Below are 20254 nucleotides of genomic sequence, written 5' to 3'. Positions count from 1 at the left end.
ACCAATACTTTAAAAGAGATAAAAGACCCTGTGTCTATATAACCACAATATTTACTATTAAAAAAAATGAAAGTATATATGTGGGGTGATTGGGGGTGAAAAGGAAGCAGTCAGAACATAAAAGTTATTTTTTAAAATGCCAAGAAGTCAAAACAACTGTCTATAAAAATAGACATCATTAGAATGCATATACACACATTCTAAAGGGGAAATTTATAACAGGTGATGCAGTTTTGGAGAAAAGTATGGAACATGACATCTAAGAATTCGTAAGTATTATTATGAATAAGTTAAGAATAGTTAAGAATTCGTAACTATTATTCTATATAAAGAGTACATAGCGCCATTAATATAATACTAACACGTATTTTTACTATTTTATAAAGACATATACAGATTAAAAAGAGACTTGTCAAAATTAAGATGCACAATAGAATTGCCTATGAACAAGAAGGGAAACGGAGGGAGGAAGAGGGTAAGAAGGATGCTAAATAAGTTAAGGGTGCTGGTGAGAAAGTTCTTCATCCTTTCTCCTTGGGGAAGGAGGAGCAGGCATGCTACTACGGACCTGGAATGCTGAACACTGGTCCCCATGCCACCAGTCTAAGAAAAGAGGTCAGGGTGGCGACTCCCTAATGAGACATAAGTAATATGTGTCAAGGGCTTCAAGCCAATAAGATTAAGAGGCAGGGTCAAAAGCATGATCCATAATTACTGCCAGGTTCCTGAATTCCAAGCAGATTCCAAAAATGTGACCTCATCTGCCAAGAGCTTTGACAGATTCACAAAGTACCCTGAGTCAAGTCACCAGCAACGCAGCTCTTAAAGTCCTCACAGTACAGATGAACAGAACGTGGCCATGTCCTTCTGGAGTCAAATTGGGAGCCTCTCTTCTCAGTAAAATGCATTCAGTTTTCTTGCTGGGTATTCAAGCTACCCACAATCTGGCCCTGATCTAGCTTTTGTTCATTCATTCTCTGAGGACACTGCTATGTGTCCAGCAATGTTACAGGTGCTGAGGAGACAACAGTCATCAAAAGAGACACAGCACCTGTCATCCAGAGCTTACAACTGATAGGGAGAGAGACGGTAGTAGCTAACAATAGGTAGAAAAGAAATAACGCACGTTTAGTGGGATGGGGAGGGGAAGAGTTCTGCTTTTAATTAAGATGGAGTAAAGAAGCTAGTTTTCCTCTCCCAGTTGAAGCAACCCAAAATAACAGGAAAAGATATGAAATGCCAGTTTGTAAAATACTGTACCTCAGGTGACAAAGGACAGTGATTCCTGAGATGGAAGACAAATTCCTCCAGAACACTCCCTTGAGGGAGTTCCATGTGACAGCTGAGAGGGGTAACTCACCTGAGATGGGGGGATGGAGACCGGACAGATTAAGGCAACTGAAACTCACAGGACAGAGAAGCAGAGAGAAGAGCTGTCCAGGAAGGGAGCCCAGAGACTAGTGGAAGGTCCTCCATAAGTGTGACGCAGGGCAATGAATTCGTGCAGCTACCCAAGGATGGGGAGGAACCACAGGCAAGGGTTAGAGGTGACAGTGCCGATGTCCCATGGGGCCAGGAATAGTGCCTCTCCCCTCTTCCTACCAACCAGACTGGAAAAATCTCAAGACTTATGGCGCATTGGGCAGACATACAAGTCTTGCTGCAACAGAGGAAGAATTAGTCCTAGAGTGATAACTGCACCTCTCCTGCTAAACAAATCTTAAAAGCAAGACCTAAAAGGATAAATCTGTTTCCAAGGAACTTAACTATATTCCAGAACAAAGCTCAAAGTTATTTATAGGAATACAAAAATATCTAGCACAATCCATCAGAGATGTCTGGAAGCAGATCCATGTCCAAATCAGTACTGGGGCCATAGATGACTAATAAATATAAGGAAAGATGTTCAACCTCCTCATTATCCAGGAAATAGGGAAAAAAGACACCCCAAAAGGGTTTAAACAGGACAAGAATGTGGTTAGAATACTCTATAAATCAATGGTCCTTTATCACTTTCAAAATTTTAATGTGATACATACTAGATATAATTTTAAAGGTAGTCCCAAGACAGAAATGGTCCATATTTTTATTTAAAAAAAATACTGAGATAGTGTGGTACCTGTGGCTCAAGCAATAGGGCGCTGGCCCCATATACTGGAGGTGGTGGGTTCAAACCCGGCCCCGGCCAAAAACTGAAAAAAAAAACCCCAAAAAACTGAGATAGCTGAATAATATCAATAGTAATGACAGGATTTTAGTACTCTAAAATATCATGTAATACTAGAATACTAAAAGAAAATAGCATTTTAATCACATTTTCTGAAATTCCCCTTACTCTGAAAAAATATTTAGGTATTTCAGGAACCGTGCACATTGGAGCCACAGGCGATTCAGGCTTGATACTTTGCATTCTCTCCAGCATCCAAAGCTAAATGAAATTATCAGGTTTGTTATCAGAGTACCAGAGTAAATACTTTCCATTCCCATCTTAGCTCACAGGTCTGCACAGTTGACTGTGTATGAGTCAAAACCCAATAGCGTAAGCTACGGATGAGCCTGTAATTGAATCATCCTCTCTCAGGCGCTTCCTTTTCTGACCCTGCAGGGGCCTGTGTTTTCTTCAGGGAAGGTCTTGGTGAGTGGCTGGCAAGGAGGATGTTTCTATCGAACGTTCAATTACTTAGCATCTGAGTATGTGCCATATAGGGCCAATGTCCAGCTTTTCTGGCTGAGTTCTGGAAATGAGCAAGGGCTTGGCATTTCTCAGACTGCCATTTGTTACCTTAGCTCATGAGGTCTTGGCAGGTGGGAGTTCTGGCGCTAGGTACAGGGGACTGTGAAGGAGAAAGACTCTGGACCTCGTACAGCTGGAGGCTGGAGGGATTGTAAGGGGGAAGGGGTGAGGGAGGAATGGGAAAGAGGGAGCCATCTGCCCCCTCCAGTCCCCAGCCCTTCCTCTGGAGCTGGGCACCCTCCCCTCCTCCTCAGCCCGCTCCTTCATCTTCCCTGGGACACTTGAGTGCCTTGGGAACTTCTTCCAGCATTCCATCTTGGAGAGCAGAGTGAAACCTCAATCCCCTCCCACCCACCCACCCACCCCCCGCCCCAGAAGGAAGAGAGGAGAAGGGAGGAGCAGGCAGAAGAAAAGACTAAGAGAAAGAAGAAGGAAAACACCGTAGACCCTAAGTACACAAATACTAGCACTGCCATTTTGCTCCGTTATTACAATTACTGCTTAGACCCAGGAAGTAATTTAAAATACACAAACCAAATTTTAAAATGGAAATTCGGGTACACTGAAACCTGAAAAACTGCCAAACAGGTTGCAATTTGCCTCCCTGATAAAGTCTTCTAGTCCAGTTGTTTACACTAGGGGATGCCGCACTTTCCCCTAAAGGGGCAGATAAATGTTTTAGGCTCAGTCTTAGCCATTCAGCTCTACCATTTTAAAGTAAAAGTGGCCACGGACAGTAGGGAAATGGGAGGGTGTGGTTGTGTTCCAATAAAACTTTACTTATAAAAACAGGTTCCTCTGTCCTCTGACCATAGTTAATCAACTCCTGTTCTAAACAATGCCTTTTTTCTTCTTTTGAAAATGATACGTTTTCAACATTTTAAAAAGGCATGATTCATAGAGAAGCCACACATTCATTATAAAAGAATTCATGCAGTATAAAAAAAAAATGTAGGTTACCTGAAATCCCACTACCCTGAGAAAATCAGTGGTAGTATTTTGCCAAACATCATCATAAAGAGATTCATGTGTAGGTATGTTCTTTTTAGATACGAATGAGAAATATTATGTAGGTCCATAACCTGCTTTCTATGCTTAAAAATACATTTAAGGCATCTTTTTATGTGACTATATTTAGCGGTGTATCTTTTTTCACAGGGTACTTTAGAAGGAGGTACCGTATCTCCTCTGATGGACATTTGGGTTGGTTCCCTGATGTCCTCTACACCTCCACCTTGGCTGCTGGTTGAATACGAATGCCTACAATGATAGGAAATTCACGAACTCATATATTTGACCTCTAGACAACAGCATCTGGAGACTTCCGCTCTCAGAGCCAGAAAGCTCATACAGACTTAGTAATCAACTAACCTGTGTTAATGACTCCCTTTAAGGCCGCTCCCCACCCAGCCTCTGAAGGCTGCCATCCATGTGAGTGTGGAGCTACACTGAATGCCTTCTGATCTGCAGCCACAGCTTGGGTCATAGCCCCTGCCTGTGGCAATGCACGTTTCAACAGGTTTTTTGGGGATTTCCAAGACTGTGGGTGCTTCTCCCTGACCTAACTTCTACCTGGGAATATGGCTGCCTCTGACTGAGCAGAAAAACCAGTTTGTAAAACACTTACCCAGGTAACTACCCAAAAGGAGGGCACTCTCCACAACTTCTAGGGCAGATTTAGACAAAAAGTACGGGCATATGCAATAGGACAAACAAAACACATCTGGAGCAAAGCTGATATCCCATAATAATTGTTCTCCAGCCTATAGAGACCTGGTCACCCAGAGACTGGCTGACCTCATTTTTTTTTTTTGGTAGAGACAAGAGTCTCGCTGTACCACCCTCAGGTAGAGTGCCGTGGCATCACACGGCTCACAGCAACCTCTAACTCTTGGGCTTACGCGATTTTCTTGCCTCAGCTTCCGGAGCAGCTGGGACTACAGGCGCCCGCCACAACGCCCGGCTTTTTTTTGTTGCAGTTTGGCCGGGGCTGGGTTTGAACCCGCCACCCTCAGCATATGGGGCCAGCGCCCTACTCACTGAGCCATAGGCGCTGCCCGACTGTCCTCATTTTTTTTCATATTTCTTCACCATCTTTCTGACTAATGCTTTAGTTAGGGTGTTGTTACTGAGTATTATATAGAAGTTCACAGTAGATTGACATGTGAATTGCAATTGATTTAAAAATCAACTGTCCTGTGTTATAAAACCATTTCTTTTGTTTGCTTCATGAGGAAGTATATAGCCAAGAAGGCCAGCACTTCTGTACAATTTAATTTCCATAGAATTGGAACTCAGGAGACCATTTTCTTAGGATCTTTTTTTGTAGAGACAGAGTCTCACTTTATCGCCCTCGGTAGAGTGCCATGGCATCACACAGCTCACAGCAACCTCCAACTCCTGGGCTGAAGCGATTCTCTTGCCTCAGCCTCCCGAGTAGCTGGGACTACAGGCGCCCGCCACAACGCCCAGCTATTTTTTGGTTGCAGTTCAGCCGGGGCCGGGTTTGAACCCACCACCCTCGGTATATGGGGCCGGTGCCTTACCGACTGAGCCACAGGCGCCGCCCTTCTTAGGATCTTTTACAGATGAGCAGAGACACGGTGAGGTTGTCATTGTCCCAAGTTTGCCTGTTAGTGGCAAAGCCAGGACTTCACCCTGAAGACCTCATCTCCCAAGGCATACATTTCACTCCACTCTCCTGCTATTCTTCATAGGCAGCTGATTTGTTTGTTTTAAATGCCTTGAGGGAAGGAGAAACCTAAGGACATAAAAAGGGAAGGAAAAAAGAGTTTAAAAGAAGGCCGGAGAAAGAACAAACTAGGAAATTAAATAGGTCCGTGTTATCAGGAAGGCAAAGAACAGCCAGAAATTGCCCCAGTGTACAGGGAAGACCAAGGTTGGTCCTCCTGGATCGGGCAGTACATTCACATTGTGGCTGCCTGTGAGCCCAGGTGGGATCCTGGGGATGGCCTGCCTTCAGTGTGCGCCATGGAGCTACTCCCAGATCCCCTGTTCAGGAAGGACACACTTATTTCTCAGCTGCTTGGCTACTAGCCCCTGTATACTGAACAGCTGTGTCCATCACAGACCCTACCTTGGGGAGCTGTTTTGCTAACGGTTATACTTCTCCCCAGTAATGTAGGATAGTGAGATACAATGGCCTAGCACCCTGGATTTAATCTGGGCCAACTCTGAAGAGCCACCAGCTTCAGACCCCCACTGTGCTGCAGACCCAGCTGAAGCCTCAGCTGTATTCACACTGAGAAGCAATTCTGCTTCTGCTGAATCTTGCCCACCTCACTCCCTAACAGGTATATCTATTACCCACTCACCAACAAACCTTCCCCCAAGGTATGTTTCCACAAATTCAATCTAAGATACCACTCCAATTCATACTTTGTGGGTATCACTCAGTGTCTGAATTAGCACTAAACCCCAGGTTTCGTTTTTTTTTGAGACAGAGCCTCAAGCTGTCACCCTGGGTAGAGTGCTATGGCATCACAGCTCACAGCAACCTCCAACTCCTGGGCTTAAGCGATCCTCTTGCCTCAGCCTCCCAAGTAGCTGGGACTACAGGTGCCGACCACAATGCCTGGCTAATTTTTTTTTTTGTTTTGTTTTGGTTGCAGCCATCATTGTTGTTTGGCAGGCCGGGGCTAGATTCGAACCTGCCAGCTTAGGTGTATGTGGCTGGCGCCTTAGCCGCTTGAGCCACAGGCGCGGAGCCAAACCCAGGTTTCTTGACCTATTATCTCATTAACTTAAACTGTTCTCATTTTCTATACCTCTTTCTGTGGCCAAACTCATCTGCCTACAAGGTAGACCTTCTAAGGTGCAGGCTGCTCACCACCCATGTGTTACACAGATGACTTTGGGCGTACCCTTATGGGCTTTTTACTTTAATATAGTTATTTTATCTTGGGATTCCCCAGAAACATACCCTGATAAGAATTCAAGTGAAAATGAGCTATTAGAATCCAGGGCAGCTTCACTGAGCTATGTCCAGAGTCTAGACCTGTGCCGTGACGTAATGCCCTGTGTTGGGTTCAATACTCGGCTGTTGCCATCTGGAAATCCTTAATAATTTATGAACATCTTTCATCCTTTATGTAGCACAAATCATGTAGCAGATCCTGATTAGGTTGTATTTCCAGGAAAAACTGGTAGGGGAGTAGACAGCAAAACCTGAAGAGAAAGGACAAGCAAGGATGTGGTAGTGAGCAGAGCCCCACGGGAAAGAAGCAACTTTGGCCTAACCACGCAGAGAGCCCTGCAGACCCACCCAGGAGGCGGCCCGGCATGGGCAAAGGAGCTAGAGTATTCACACTATCACGCTGGTTAAAGGCAAGGTGTTTGTGGGCTGGGGATGAGGGGAGAACATTAATTACCAGGCGCTTATAGCTGTCTTGTGCAGGAGAAAAGCAAATCCTGCAGAAGGGAGTGCTCTGACAAGCAGCAGGTGCAAGCAGGTGGGGCTGCGCACACACCTGGAACCAGCATGCCCAGCACTGGGAAAGATCTGATACTGCTGGGCACTGGCAGCAATTGCTAAAGTGGGCACGTGCTCTAACACGGACGAGGGCAAGAAACTGGAGCTTGCTTATGAAATCCAGGATTTCATAATTGCAAGGGTAAGGTATGTATGAAAAAAACAAAAGCGAGTCCATCAAAAATATTAATTAAAAATGGGAGGTACAGTGATGTTAAGATAGAACGTAAACACTGAAGTTTGGTAAACACCGGCAGAGTTAGAGACAACAGTGAATCCAGGGCGGTGGGTAAAAGCACAAAGCATGTGAGGCCAGGTGCCTTGTGTTTCAAACCTGGCTCTGCCACTTCCACGTTGTGTGACTTAAACTTCCTGTGCCTACCTTCTAGGGTTGAAAGATGGAATATATGTAAAACACTTTAAAAAGTAACATCTGCCATGCAGGAAGTGCTGGCTAAATGTTAGCTATTATAATTCCTGCCTTGTTACTAACTCAGTGCTTCTTGACCTATCTGTGATAATCTGTTTTCAATCTGTTGCAGGCTGATGCTTTGTACAACATGATATATACAAAACAGGTAAGGAGAAAAATAGAATCCAACGCTACTTTTTTAATGATTTAAATTTAACAAGCATAAAATTACTGTCAAACTACTATAAAAGTTTCTACGTGTTCAATTTCTGTGTCCATTCCATTGCAGATAAGTCATGGTGTGCAGACTGCCACTGCAGGGTCACTACAGACCACTCTTTGGATAGCATCAAACTAGAGAGCCTTCAACAAGTGTCTTCAGTTCTTAGCGATTCTGCTCCCAGCTTTTTGCATTAGACTAACAAGACAAGAATAAAATTAAGTCCAGGAGGGCTCATACTAAACTATAAAGTGCCCAGGATGGGAAATTATTAGTGGCATGGCTGTAGAAGGTGAAGGCTGGAGGATACAAACCCCAGCAGGTGACTCCCTCAGTCCCTACAGGCGTCAGGCTGTCCTGTTTAGGGTATATACTTTGAACTGCTAGTATCTGGGAATCAGGCGAGCATTTCCTAATGCTGTACAGATTAGGAACTAAAGGGCTTCTTTGGTAGGCTGTGGATGGCAACCGAACAAGCACCGAGATCCACAGGTTGTTAAGACCACACTCCGGGAACCATCCACTTCCTCTACCTACCCCGCCCCTGCTGCACTCGGTACCAACAACCCTACCAGGCCGGATACTTGAGTGGAGGTCAGGAGGAAAACGAGGGAAGGCGCCGTCCTCGCTGCAGTTCCCAGTGCCCGCAGCCCGGGGGCCCCCTTCTCAGCCGGTGAGACTCGGAGAGGCGTCCCTCCAGGAGGGTTTTAGCCTCTGTAGGGAAGATGAGACAATTAGGCTTTCTCGCCTGAGGGCCACGAGGAGCCAGATTATTTTGAGTGAGGATGATTAGTCAGGCAGGTGTCCGTGCTTTCTTAAGTAATGGTCATTAGGCGTGATTCAGAGCTCCTGTTGTTCTGGCCACTACTTAAGGCTTTCCACCCGGGGGGACGCTTCGGCGCTTGCTCACCTGTCCCCGGCAAGCTGCCTGCAGGGCGCCCCAAGGGTCTGTCCGAATCCCGTGTGAACCTTCCCGCCTCAAACCCTAGCAGTACAGATTCCATTTCAGGTATGAATTCTGCCCACACTGGTTCTAACTGACCTACTTTAGCCTCACCTTCTCTTTTGTCTCCACCCTGTTGAACAAGACAGCAGCTACCCAGGGATAGTGAAGTCTCCAGCTGGATGGTAAGATTTCTGGCTCCTGTCTTCTTTACGCTTTCTGGACGTTAAGCTTTCTGAGGGCAAACTCCCAGGCTGACTCGTTGTTGTAACTCTCCTGTCACCTTCACCGTCCACACAGCAGGTGTTCAACCTAGTGAACGCTGTATGGAGAGTATGGTTTTGAATCCGTCCAGAAAAGCCCAACCAATCCAAGTACTTCCACCAGCAGGACCCTGCCCGGGGGGTGGGGTGAAGGGGGCGCGCCAGTGGGCGAATGGGCTCCAAACCCAGCTATCCACAGTTGAACCTGCCCTTTCTGGGAAATTTCGTCTCTCGGTGGCCCCAGGGCCCTTCAAACGTTCCTGTGACTGTTTTCCTTAGAAACTGCTGGAGCGAAGCCGAACTTGTGTAGGGTTTGGCAGCCCTGATCTCAGAGGCCCGGGGGACGCGGCCAGGGGCCTGCAAGGCGCACACGCGAGGACTCCTGGGGAGGAGGGGCGGTGGCGCCCGGAGCCCTGACCTCTGATCTTCGGCCCCCGGCGCGAGTTTGGGTAGGGGGCGCCGCCAGACGTCCTCCGCCCTTTGCCTGCCCGGCCCCTCCCGGCTCCGGCCGGGACGCGGGCCGAACGCGGTCAGCCGGGGCGGGCGGGGAGCCGAGGCCGCTGCTCCCGGGCCGCCGCCCGCCCGTCGGGCCGCCCGCCCCGCCCACTCTGCGAGGCGGAGCCGGAGTCGCAGCGCGGGAGGAGGCGAGGTCGGCGCCGTCTCCAGGAGCCCTTGGAGACCGAGTCCCCGGCGGCGGCGGGGACAGCGCACCAGCAGCGGGTGAGCGCCGAGCTGTGGGCGCCGGGGGTGAGCAGGGTCCCCCGCGGGGGCAGGGACGCGGCGCCGGGCGGCGGCTAGTTGAGGTCGGGGCCGCCTGTGATTCCCGGGCGCTGGGAAGCGAGACGAAGGGAGGGAAGGGAGGCAGGAAGGAAGGAGGGAAGAGTGTCCTGGAGGGCGGGGACTGGTCTGGGCTTAGGCGCTGGAGAGAGGGTGGAGGGAGGGCTGGGGACGCCTCGACGGGCGGCGGCCCGGGAGCTGGGGCCAGGAGGGCTGCCGGTTTTCTCGTCCGCGACCGTGCGTCCCGAGTGGTGTGGGGGGACCCCAGCGTCCCCAGCCCCCACTGGCGGTGCCTCCTGACTTCAGAGGACGACTGGCGGCAGGGAGCGCCCGGCACTCTATGCCTCCTCTTCCGACTGACTTTTCCCTTCATTTCCTGAGACTAACGGGCGGGAATGCGACCCTGGGAGCCGCTAGGATCTAGCGGAGAAATAGTGGGTCGCAGAGAGAAGCCAGAAGGGAACCCCTCAGGGAACCCCCGGTGGTGACCTGGAGGCTCCCAGACTGCATTTGCAGATGGTACAGGAGAGGTCAAGACCCAGTCCTGCGAGGTTATTTTTTTTCTTAAAAGTATCGTCCAAGCAAGTACCCCGTGGTCAGGGCGAGGTCTTTATTACTTTGAGGGCGCATCAATTAAAGCTAATTGGAAGACGCTGTAGCGTCACTCTGCGTCCTGTAAACTTGGCTTGGATCACTCAGAACTTGGTGGGGAAGCCCCGGCTCTTGCTAAACCACCGCGGTGGAGGGAAACGTCGGACACCTGGGGGTCTGAGCGAGGGAGCTGCCCAGACCTTCACCTTGTGGTCAGTCTGTCCGGGCGTGGTCGAACCAACCAGGGGATGGAGAAGGACACAGCCCAACCCCAGGGCTGGGCGGGAGGCCGCGGTTAATGGCTGCCCCGGGTGGGAACGACCCGGGGACTCGCGAGCCGGGTGGCGCTGGACGGACCGCACGTGACTCGCTTCCTTCACAGCAGTTCCTTCCTCTCCCCCGTCGTCTTTGCCGACACGGTTTATGTTTCCCGGGGCGATTGTAGCCTCGCCTGAATAGACTGTAATGAATCTCTTGAATGTTGTCGGAGGCAGGGTCTGTGTCTGTTCTGTATTTTAAAAAGCGGACTTGGCGCTGTTTCTGGAGTGCTCGTCACCAGACTGCACCGCTGCCAGCGCCTCTCAGCTCCGAGTGAATTATCGCAGGATCGCGGCCCTCACCTAGGAGAACCGGGAAGGCAGGCAGTCTGCAAGGAGGGACTGAGTGCTGCTGCTGCCAGGAAGGTCACGTTCGGGTTAGGGAGCTAGGTGGCTTTTTTTTTTTTTTTAATTGCATTTACAAGCCTCCTTTCCAGTAAACTAACATGCTAGTTATGCACAGAATTTTCAAGTAATCAAACATTTCAGAGACTTAAGTAAAAGGACTTTTCGGATGGAATATTCAGTCCCTTTGCCTTCCTTAATAGTTAAACCAGGGCTTTTTGGTGCTAGTTAAGTCCAAAAACTGAACAAACTACATCTTTTGACTTTACAAATAACGAAGTCACATTTTTTGCTGTTTTTACACCCTAGTAATCTAGGCGTCAAAACCTGATAGGGCATAGGGCATTTCTATCTGTGTAGAAACACGTATATCAACATGCGAGTCTGTTTCAAAACAATGTAACTTTTTAGCCTATGTAGAAGGCGCCAATCTTTGAAAAACTAGCGCTCTAACAACTGAATCTGGGGGGTTGTGTTCTCGTTTTAGAGCTTGACAACCTCCCCCACCACGTTCTGAGAGCAAAAGGGCTTTATGTTCAAAAAAACTTGGCGTTTTAGCTAATATAGAATCAGTCTTTTTATGTTAAAAAATAAACCCCTCTAGTGGGAAAAACAAGTTAGAATGTCACTTTTGGAGTTCTATTAGGTGGGGTGTTTTTTGGAGGGGTGTTTTATGTCTGCTTAATTTTCACAACTTGGTTAAACTTTTCTGAACCCTAATTTGGAAGAATGGTTTGAAGTATGGGCTTTGTCAGGCTGACTTGGATGAGAATGTTTAGCGTTTCTTAGGTTTGTGACATGGGGAGAATAGTTGGTCTCTAGAGTTCTTATGAAACTGAAACAATCCTTGGAAAACAGACTGAACCTAACCCGGTAAATACTAAAAACGTTCGTATTTTACTTAAGCAGCAGGCTAGTGAATAAATTGCAAGGTGGCAGCTTAGAGCCTTCTAGAAATGCTAGATCAATTTTAAATTCTAAAGAAGGTACCTGACTTGTGTGTGAATTGTGTATGTATTGTTTCTACCACAGCAGTATAATTATGATTAAAGGATTAAGTTTTAATACGCTTTTAGTGTTAAAGAACAGTTGCATAGTAATTTTGACTGACAGCCAGAAACATTTCATTATCTTTAAAAGAATTTATTTCAAATAGTTGTGTGTTAGCCCTGAGTGGGGAATAGAAGTTTGTCTCTAAGTGCAACTTTTAATTAAAAGTATGGAGAAAATGTGGCCCAAGGGTATCTGGTTTTTTCATGTACTGATGTCCAAGGCCAACAGATATGCCATAAAGTGTTAGGACTGATTGTGTCAATCTTATTGTTAAACTTTTGTAAGGATGAGTGTTCAGTTAATTCAGGGAATCATCACATCCTTGGATCACTTGCTACAATTTGCAAAATCTTAAATGCTTCCATCTTTAAGACAAACCTTTTTAAGCTTTTTTTCTTTAACGCATATCAGGTGCACAGAATGGCAGATCTAGCATCAGCTCATGGCGTAGGGGATTCACTTTACTAATGAGACAGGTGGTGAGGTGGCTAATAACTGAAGGGTATAGTGTTATGAATGGTCTGTGACATTGTACTGAAGTGGTGGAGAATTTGATTAAATTCACTCCTAAATCAATGATGGGTTCCTGATTCATAGTTCTAGCTGTATTAGCTGTGGGCAAGCTAATCTGTGCTGCTTTAGTTAAGTGTTGTGAGGAGTGAAGGAGTTGATTTGTATAGAACATTTAGAACAGTACCTAGCAGGGGTCTTCAAACTACGGCCCGCGGGCCACATGAGGTAGTGTGATTGTATTCCCGTTTTTTTTTTTTTTGTTTTTTTTTTTTACTTCAAAATAAGATATGTGCAGTGTGCATAGGAATTTGTTCATAGTTTTTAAACTATAGTCCGGCCTTCCAACGGTCTCAATTGGCCCCCTGTTTAAAAAGTTTGGGACCCCTGAAGAGTCTGTCTCAAAACATATTTCTTGAATATAGTCTCAAGCTGTCGCCCTCAGAGTGCTGTGCCATCACAGCTCACAGCAACCTCAAACTCTCTTGTGCTTCAGCGATTCTCTTGCCTCAGCTTCCCAAGTAGCTGGGACTACAGGAACCTGCCACAACGCCCAGCTATTTTTTTTACTGTTGTTGTTGCATGTGTCATTGTTTTTTAGCTGGCCTGGGCCGGGTTCGAACCCCCCAGCCTCGGTGTATGCAGCCTGCGCTCTACCCACTGAGCTATGGATACCACCCTGTGTTCAATAAATGTTAACACGAGGATTGAGATGTTTTTTTCATGTTCTGAACATTAATTTTTGTAACAGGAAAACAGTTCTACAAAGTTTTAACACTTCTACCAAATTTAAAAGTGCTCAGTAATTGTAAGATTGGCAAGACTTTTCAAAAGAAAATTAGGCAGTCGTCATTGCGTCCTTTACATGTGAAACTGGTTGCAGTATTCAAATTCTCCTGGATCTCACCCATTTTCCTTATTAGAAACTAAAAATCAGCGATGCATGAAGTCTGCTATAGTTTGGAAGGGGACAAATGGCATGCACGGTTAGTATATTACAATTCAGCTAGCTTAAAATTGTTCATGGACCATGGATTTTAAAAGGCTAGAAGAAAATATGGACAAATGGGGGGTGAATTACTGTGCCCCTGCCTTTTCACCAGGAACCACATATATTGGTGTTAATAGTTATTTGCCTACAAAAGCAGGGTTTTGTTTCAGAAAAAAACTTCTGTGGCACTAATTGAATGTCCTTTAAATATCAAAACCTTTTTTCATTGGAAATTGTTTAGTAGTAAAAGGTTGATCTTCATAAGAAACTTAGTCCACTAACAGATTATCGACATATGTATGCAGACCTGGTCCATGGGTCCTGATTTTATGTAACCGGTGACTTCCCAGCCCCAGGCTGGCATTAACAAGCCGTATTTGTGTAACACCTGCAGTATATTAGACACCAGGAAGGTGGTGATAGGGAAGACATTGAACCGCCCTGGTTAAACTGAGTACCAATCGATAAATTACAGCACAACTGTGATTGTTTTTTGATCTATATCCTGGGCCCCTTCTTAGCCTTCCCATGTATATGACCTTACTCCTTATAGCAGCCCAGACAAGGAAACTGAGGTTCCCTAAAGGCCTGAACCTCGATCAGGGGGCCGGAGTGGAATTTGATCCAGAGTGGTTCTGATGCCAGGTTTTATGCCAACAGTGCTCTGCTGAGAATCGAGATGTGTCCATCTGGAGGAATGAGTGAAGAGGGTTTCAGGGAGGCAATTTGGTATAAAAGCTATAAATAAGAGAAACTCTTGAGACTATCTCTGAGGAGACTCCTCCTCCCTCGCCGTGGTTTCACCACTTTTCAGCCTCAGCAAAGCTTCCTAAATGGCCGTGAGACCCAGCAGGCCTAAAACGAACACAGGCCAGGGCCCTCAGTGACCTGTGTGTGGTCCCCCTCTCATCTCTGGTCTCTTAAAGCAGGGCTTGAAGGAACTGACCTGCTAAAGCCTGTTCTAGAACAGTTCACACCAACAGGCCCTGATCCTGCTTTTCCCTCCCAGGAGTAACAGAACAGGCAGCTTGGATTCAGGGCGGAGCAGAAGGCAACCTCCACCACTTCTACCTGCATTGTTCCATGTATCCCAGAGTCTGTCTTGAAAATCTGGCAGCAAATGTTTATCATGTCTTCATGGGGAATCAGGAGTGCTTAGCTGAGTGCCTGGCTTCCATCCTGTGACAAGGTTTTTGTCTTTTAACAGTCCATATTTCAGAAGATTATGTTAAAAACCAGAGTGTTGTAGACTGTCTCTTGATACTTTCGTTTCTATTGGAACATTAGTAGCTAAAAACTTTTTTCAGGTCTATTAATGAATCACTTGCTAAGAATCTTCTGTAACTTCCACATTTATTGAGAGGAGTGGCTGACTTTGGGGCCAGCATCAGAAGAAAGTACACTCTGCTTCCTTACATGAGAGGCTCCCATTCCCTTCCTAGTCAAGGCAGCAGGATAGACATAGAATCTCCTCCAGTGGATGGAGGAGAGAAGAGTAAGCTCTGGCTGAATCTGAGTTGGTGGTATCACAAACGCTCTGTGGCACGGTGTCTGGATCGGTTCTCACTTGTGCTCCGTGCGTGGGAAATGGCTGTGTGCAGACTTGTGCCCACTGGGGGTGGATGCTTAGCTTCACGGGTATAGAATAATCAGGCTTTAGCTGCAGAAGCTCCCAGCCAAGATGTCCCTGACTACTGGACACTAAACTCTTAACCCTCCTGGGACCCTCTGACCCATACCCCAAGCTTGTGACCCCAAATTTTGTCTGCTTTTTTTGGAGATCATTGCAGAAGAAAAGCACGAGGCTTCTCAGGGCTCAGACTGAAAATCATTAAATCCCTACATGAGCTAAATGTAAGAATGGGAGCTGTACCTAAAGTAATGAAACCTTTTGAAACACTAGACACTGGCCTGCGAATTAGACTTCATGTGGGTGTATAAGGTCCTGATTGGCTGTTGAAGTAAGTTGTCATAGGCAGGCTGGATGCCTGGCCAGGAGGAGAAAGATTGAACCGTGACATCCGGCCGGGGCTGCCTTACAGTTGTACTGGTGGTTCACCGCATGAGGGTTCCTGGCCATGGAGGCAAATGTGAGGCTCGAATCTGTTCAAAACCCTGTGCATCCTGGGGCAGGACTGCCTCTGTAGAAGGGGTGTTTTCTGATACTGGGGCAGGTCTACATGGAGAGGCCTTTTTTAAAACTCAAAGGTGCAGTGTGTGGCTAATAGCAGCTCTGCTTCTCAAAGCCCCTTCAGCCACAGTAGCTCTCTACATGCCGTGAGCTGGCAGAGCCTGGCACATACAAGTGTCGTAAACGGCGGTAGAAGGCACGAAACTCTGTTCTGTGTCACGTGCCAGCGGGATCCATGAGCCAGTGTTCTTTATCAGAAAAGTCCAACTGACCTTATTTGCTGGGAAACACGTTCAGAGGGACATCCCATCTAATGGGCCTTTCTCAGTTCATTTCCTTAGGGGACAGGTAGTGACCAGCACTTGGGGTGCTGTTGACATTGTTAATTGACCCACCAACCGGCTTAGCATTTAAATGCTGGGGTGCCCTGCAGGCCTTATGTGGTCTGCCTGATGCGGGGGGTGGAGTTGTGGTGATTCTTGGGAAGATGGAAAGGGATTAGTGTTTATTGACCAGCTGTGGGCCCTGCCTTTGAGCACAAGGTGCAAGGAACAGTGGTAAGAGCCTTTGGAACTTAGCTATGAACAGCTGCTTCTGGAAAAAGACTTGTAGTTTAAGCTAAGAGGGGAGACTTGTTGCCACAGCTACCCACGACTAAGGAAGTTGATCTGTGTCCCTGAGCACCAGCCCGCACTTTTTGGCGTGCTTTCTCTTTTACACTGATCCTCCAGAAAGTCGACCGTCAGGAGCTCCTCCTGGCTGCTTTCCCGGGAGGTGTCTGCATAGCAGGTAGGCTCAGCCACCTTCGTGGTTCTGATATAAAAAAAACTCCCTCATACTTTGGACCTTGGCCTTGGCCTTCTGACTTATGGAGAGACCACACCTTCTGAAAAACACCACCTACAGAAATGTGAATGCCTTTCACATTTAATAGGTCAGGATTCAGCCTTCGCGCAAATTTAGATTGCCAAAGCAAGACTAACATAACAATTCCTCAATTCCTAATAAGAATTCTCTGTTGAACTTAAGTAGCAAACTCAACCTGTTACATTTACAGTATGATTTTACAAAATTCTAGTCCCAACTTCTCAGGAACATTACTCTGTTGAATTAAGCAGACTAATCTAGCATATGCTTTGCCCTTTTTTAACAAATACTTGATAAGCAGCATGCTTCAGCCATTACTGTCTAAACCCAGAGAACAAAGAACTGCCCGTGGTGTTGCCGGGGAGGCGACCCTGGTGTTTGTGTCTCTGCTTCCCACTCACCCACAGTTCTGCCTGCCTTCTGGGTGTACCCTCAGCACCACCCACACCCAGCAGGTGACATAAAACCAGGCAGAAGTCCACTGCCCATGCTCTCCACACTTAGTGCTGAACTCTGGACTGAGATGTTCATGGGAGCACTTGCCTGCCTGGCCTCAGGTTTTCCAGAGCTGGTGGAGCGCCACCATACTGGTTTTTCCAAACTGTTGTTCTGTTCTCACACCTAGAAAAATAGCTTATATAACCTCTTTTCTTAAAAATATGAAATACATTTAATTGGTCTTCCAAAACCTTCCCAACCGAATAAAAAGGTAAACAGTGAAAAACCTTGCTCCCGTCTTGTCCCTATTCAGGCCTTTCCCATAGCAATTTGTAAATACAAGCAAGAAAATTTAATTTCGTCCCTTTCGTAGAAGTTGGTATATAGTCTGGTGGGCCTTGCTATTTTAAATTAGCTGTGTATCCTGGAGATCACCCTCAGCCTCTCCTGCTGACGGCATGATTTCCATCGTGGGGCTCTAGGGTGGTTTATCTCGCCACTGCCCTGCTGCTGGTCACGGGGCTGTTTCTAGTCTTTCGCTTTCAAAACCAGTGCTGTAATGAATAAAGTGTAGTAAGTCATCTTGCTTTTGTGAAGGTGTATCCCAAGATTGATTCCCAGGAGTGGGACTGCTGAGTCACAGGGCTCACCAGTCCCCTCTGGAAGGGTTGAATCCTTTTGCTCTCTCGTTGTCAGCGTATTGGGTGGCCTAGTTGCTTACAGGCCCAACGGCAAGAGTGTCAGCTTTTTATTTTTCCTGATCTGTTTGAGAAATGGTCATTTTAAGATAGTTTAAATTTTCTAATTCAGTCGGGTGGCTGGCAATTTGGGGCCGTGTGTCTTTTCCTGCCTGTTGTGTGGGCTGGTAGACTCCTGTGGGCACTACTGACCTTTCTTCCCATATCTGTCAGAATCTCTCAAATACAGGCTGAAGAATGTGATGGCTCTCCTGGGCCCGAGGGAAGAGTGGGCTGCCAAATTGTCAGTGCAAAATCAAGAGAAGTGGAAAGTGGGGTTTTATGCCAGTTGCTAATGTCTGAATTATAAATAGTTTTTGGCTCAATGGTGTTATTAAACTGCTGCTTCTCCAAAACCATGATAATCTAGTCTAGAATTTCTCCCTCTTAAACAAGAAGAAAAAATTGAGAATACATGAATTTCAATGGCATTTCCTACAAAATATTAAATCTAGACTTTTCCATTTACATGCTTCTCCTGAAAGGTGATGCATGCTGCTTTTTTTATTCCCCAAATTTCAGCTCCTGTTCCCTCTTTGATCTCACCGTCAGGGCTGTCTATTTTGTTTCCAAGGTGAAAGGAAGGTAAGAGAACAACGTAAGGAGGCATGCCGGAGCCCAGGGTTCTGCAGAGGGTATGGGCCAGGAGTTGTGCAGAAGCATCTTTTCGAGGTGGTCTTTCAGCCAGCTCTTAGGATACTATTTGAATATAAAATTTCCATCTTTTAAAAATGGAATTCCACCAAAAAGGAAATTATGGTTTGGTGGAAAGATAACTGTGGTTTTGTTAGGACTGCCTCTTACCAATCTCTAAAGTTGGTCTATATCTCCATCAAAAAAGCCCATGACAACAAACTCGGGAGTTCCTGCACTAGCAGCGAGTGGCCCGTGAAAAATCCCCAAAGTGCATCTTATCCTCCAGGCCTACTTCTGTTTCTCAGCTCCTGGACATGTAGGTTCTGACTTTTACAGAGGTAAAGCTCCCTGGATCCTTTTTATTTTTCTAGCACTGAGCTCACCCTGTTGGGATAGTATCGCGTGCTGTCACTATGGCATCAGCGCCAAAAGGACAGGGTCTTGGTCTCATTCTGTCCCGAGTACCTGGAAGGATAATGTAGCACCTTTGGACCCCAGACCCATAATGGATGAATGTTTCTGGACCCAGCTGGGTCTTGTGGTCAACTGCATTGGGGATCCTATGTCACAGACCTGGGAGAAGTGTTAGCAGACCCGTGGCCTTGGGCAGGATTCTCTCCCCTCTAGCTCCTCTGGCAGTGTGCAGGGTGGTAGGGAGCTCGAGTTTGAAGTCTGAATCTCTTGGACAAATCATCTGATCACTGAAATCTGTTTGCCCATCAGCAAAGCAGACATAACACCAAATTTCAATGAATCTAGAGCATCGCTGCTTATGAGACGTGCCATTCCAGTTGTGCCACCGAGAAAGGGCTGGCAGACCAGAGTCCACATCAGCTGTGAGTTGGTCCTCCGTGGCTGCTGTGGCAAGTTCCCACAAATTTTGCAGCGTAACACAACACAAATGTAACTTCTCAGCCTTGTAGGTTGAAAGTTGGAGGGGCTTGGCTGGTTTCTTTCCTGGATTTCATGAGTCTGAAGTCAAGGTGTCAACCCCTGGGCTTTTATTGGGTGGCTCTGGGAAGAATCCCTTTCTGGGCTCACTGAGATTCAGAGTCAAAGCCAAGTTCCCTGCTCTAGCACTGAGGACACATTTCTTTGTAATTTCTTGGCTGGAGGCCACCCTCAGTGCTCAGACCTCTTTGGTCTTTACCTTTGAACCCTACATCTCAGAGATAGGAACAGCTTGACAAGTCCCCCTCATGCTTGGAGCCTGTCTCATTTCTCTGCTGCCAGCCAGAGAAAATTCTCTGCTTTTAAGGATTCATTTGGTTAGGTTGATTAGATTGAGGCCACCTATAGGATACTCCTTCCATATCAAGGCCTGCAACCTTAATTGAATAAAGTCCTTTTTATCATATAATGTAATATTCCTGTGTCAGGGTAGGGACCCTGTGGCCCGGGAGCCACACGTGGCCTTCTGGATCCTTGAGTGCAGCCTTTTGACTGAATCCAGATTTGGTGGAACAAATCCAGACTTCACAGAACAAACCTCAAGAGGATTTGGTCAAGAGGCCACATTTGGGGCCTGAGGGGTGACAGGTTCCCCATGCGTGTGGGCGGTGGGCGTTGTGCGTGCCGTGGAGAGTTCTGCCGCTGTCAGGGATGTTCAGAGGTGAACAGGATGTGCTAAGCACTGACAGAATGCTATCTTTGGCTTAGGAACATAAGTGCTGGGGGCGGGGGGTGATAGCAAGAGCTCTGGGGTTAACTGTCATGGTTATAACTGACACTGTGATCCTAGTGGTCACACATCCACAATCTTTGATCTTAACTGGCACTATTTGTACAGTTAAATAC

General features: G+C 46.9%; 1 protein-coding gene and 1 long non-coding RNA gene across 21 annotated transcripts in view; one reads left to right on the top strand and one right to left on the bottom strand.

Moving 5' to 3' along the window:
* Window positions 1–7817: 7817 nt before the first annotated feature.
* Window positions 7818–9029, bottom strand: LOC128585752 (uncharacterized). The gene is made up of 2 exons (XR_008380100.1): window positions 8916–9029; window positions 7818–8572 (listed from the first exon to the last, which is right to left on the bottom strand). It is a non-coding gene; the product is annotated as an uncharacterized LOC128585752 (long non-coding RNA).
* Window positions 8570–20254, top strand: part of GNG12 (G protein subunit gamma 12) — a 122817-nt gene continuing 111132 nt past the window's right edge. For 6 of the 20 annotated variants that reach the window (XM_053590966.1, XM_053590974.1, XM_053590979.1 and 3 more), the window contains exon 1: window positions 9666–9784. The gene's annotated coding sequence lies outside the window, so the exon portion shown is untranslated. Of the gene's footprint in view, window positions 8987–9665; window positions 9812–10034; window positions 10393–10437; window positions 10645–10703; window positions 11140–20254 lie in introns of those variants that run through there. The other 14 variants (XM_053590968.1, XM_053590976.1, XM_053590980.1 and 11 more) reach the window with 12 other exon arrangements.

The sequence above is a fragment of the Nycticebus coucang genome, chromosome 5, assembly GCF_027406575.1.
Source record: "Nycticebus coucang isolate mNycCou1 chromosome 5, mNycCou1.pri, whole genome shotgun sequence".
Classification (NCBI taxonomy): domain Eukaryota; kingdom Metazoa; phylum Chordata; class Mammalia; order Primates; family Lorisidae; genus Nycticebus; species Nycticebus coucang.
The sequence above is the reverse complement of the archived record's forward strand: the minus strand, read 5'-3'. Positions and strand labels throughout refer to the sequence as shown.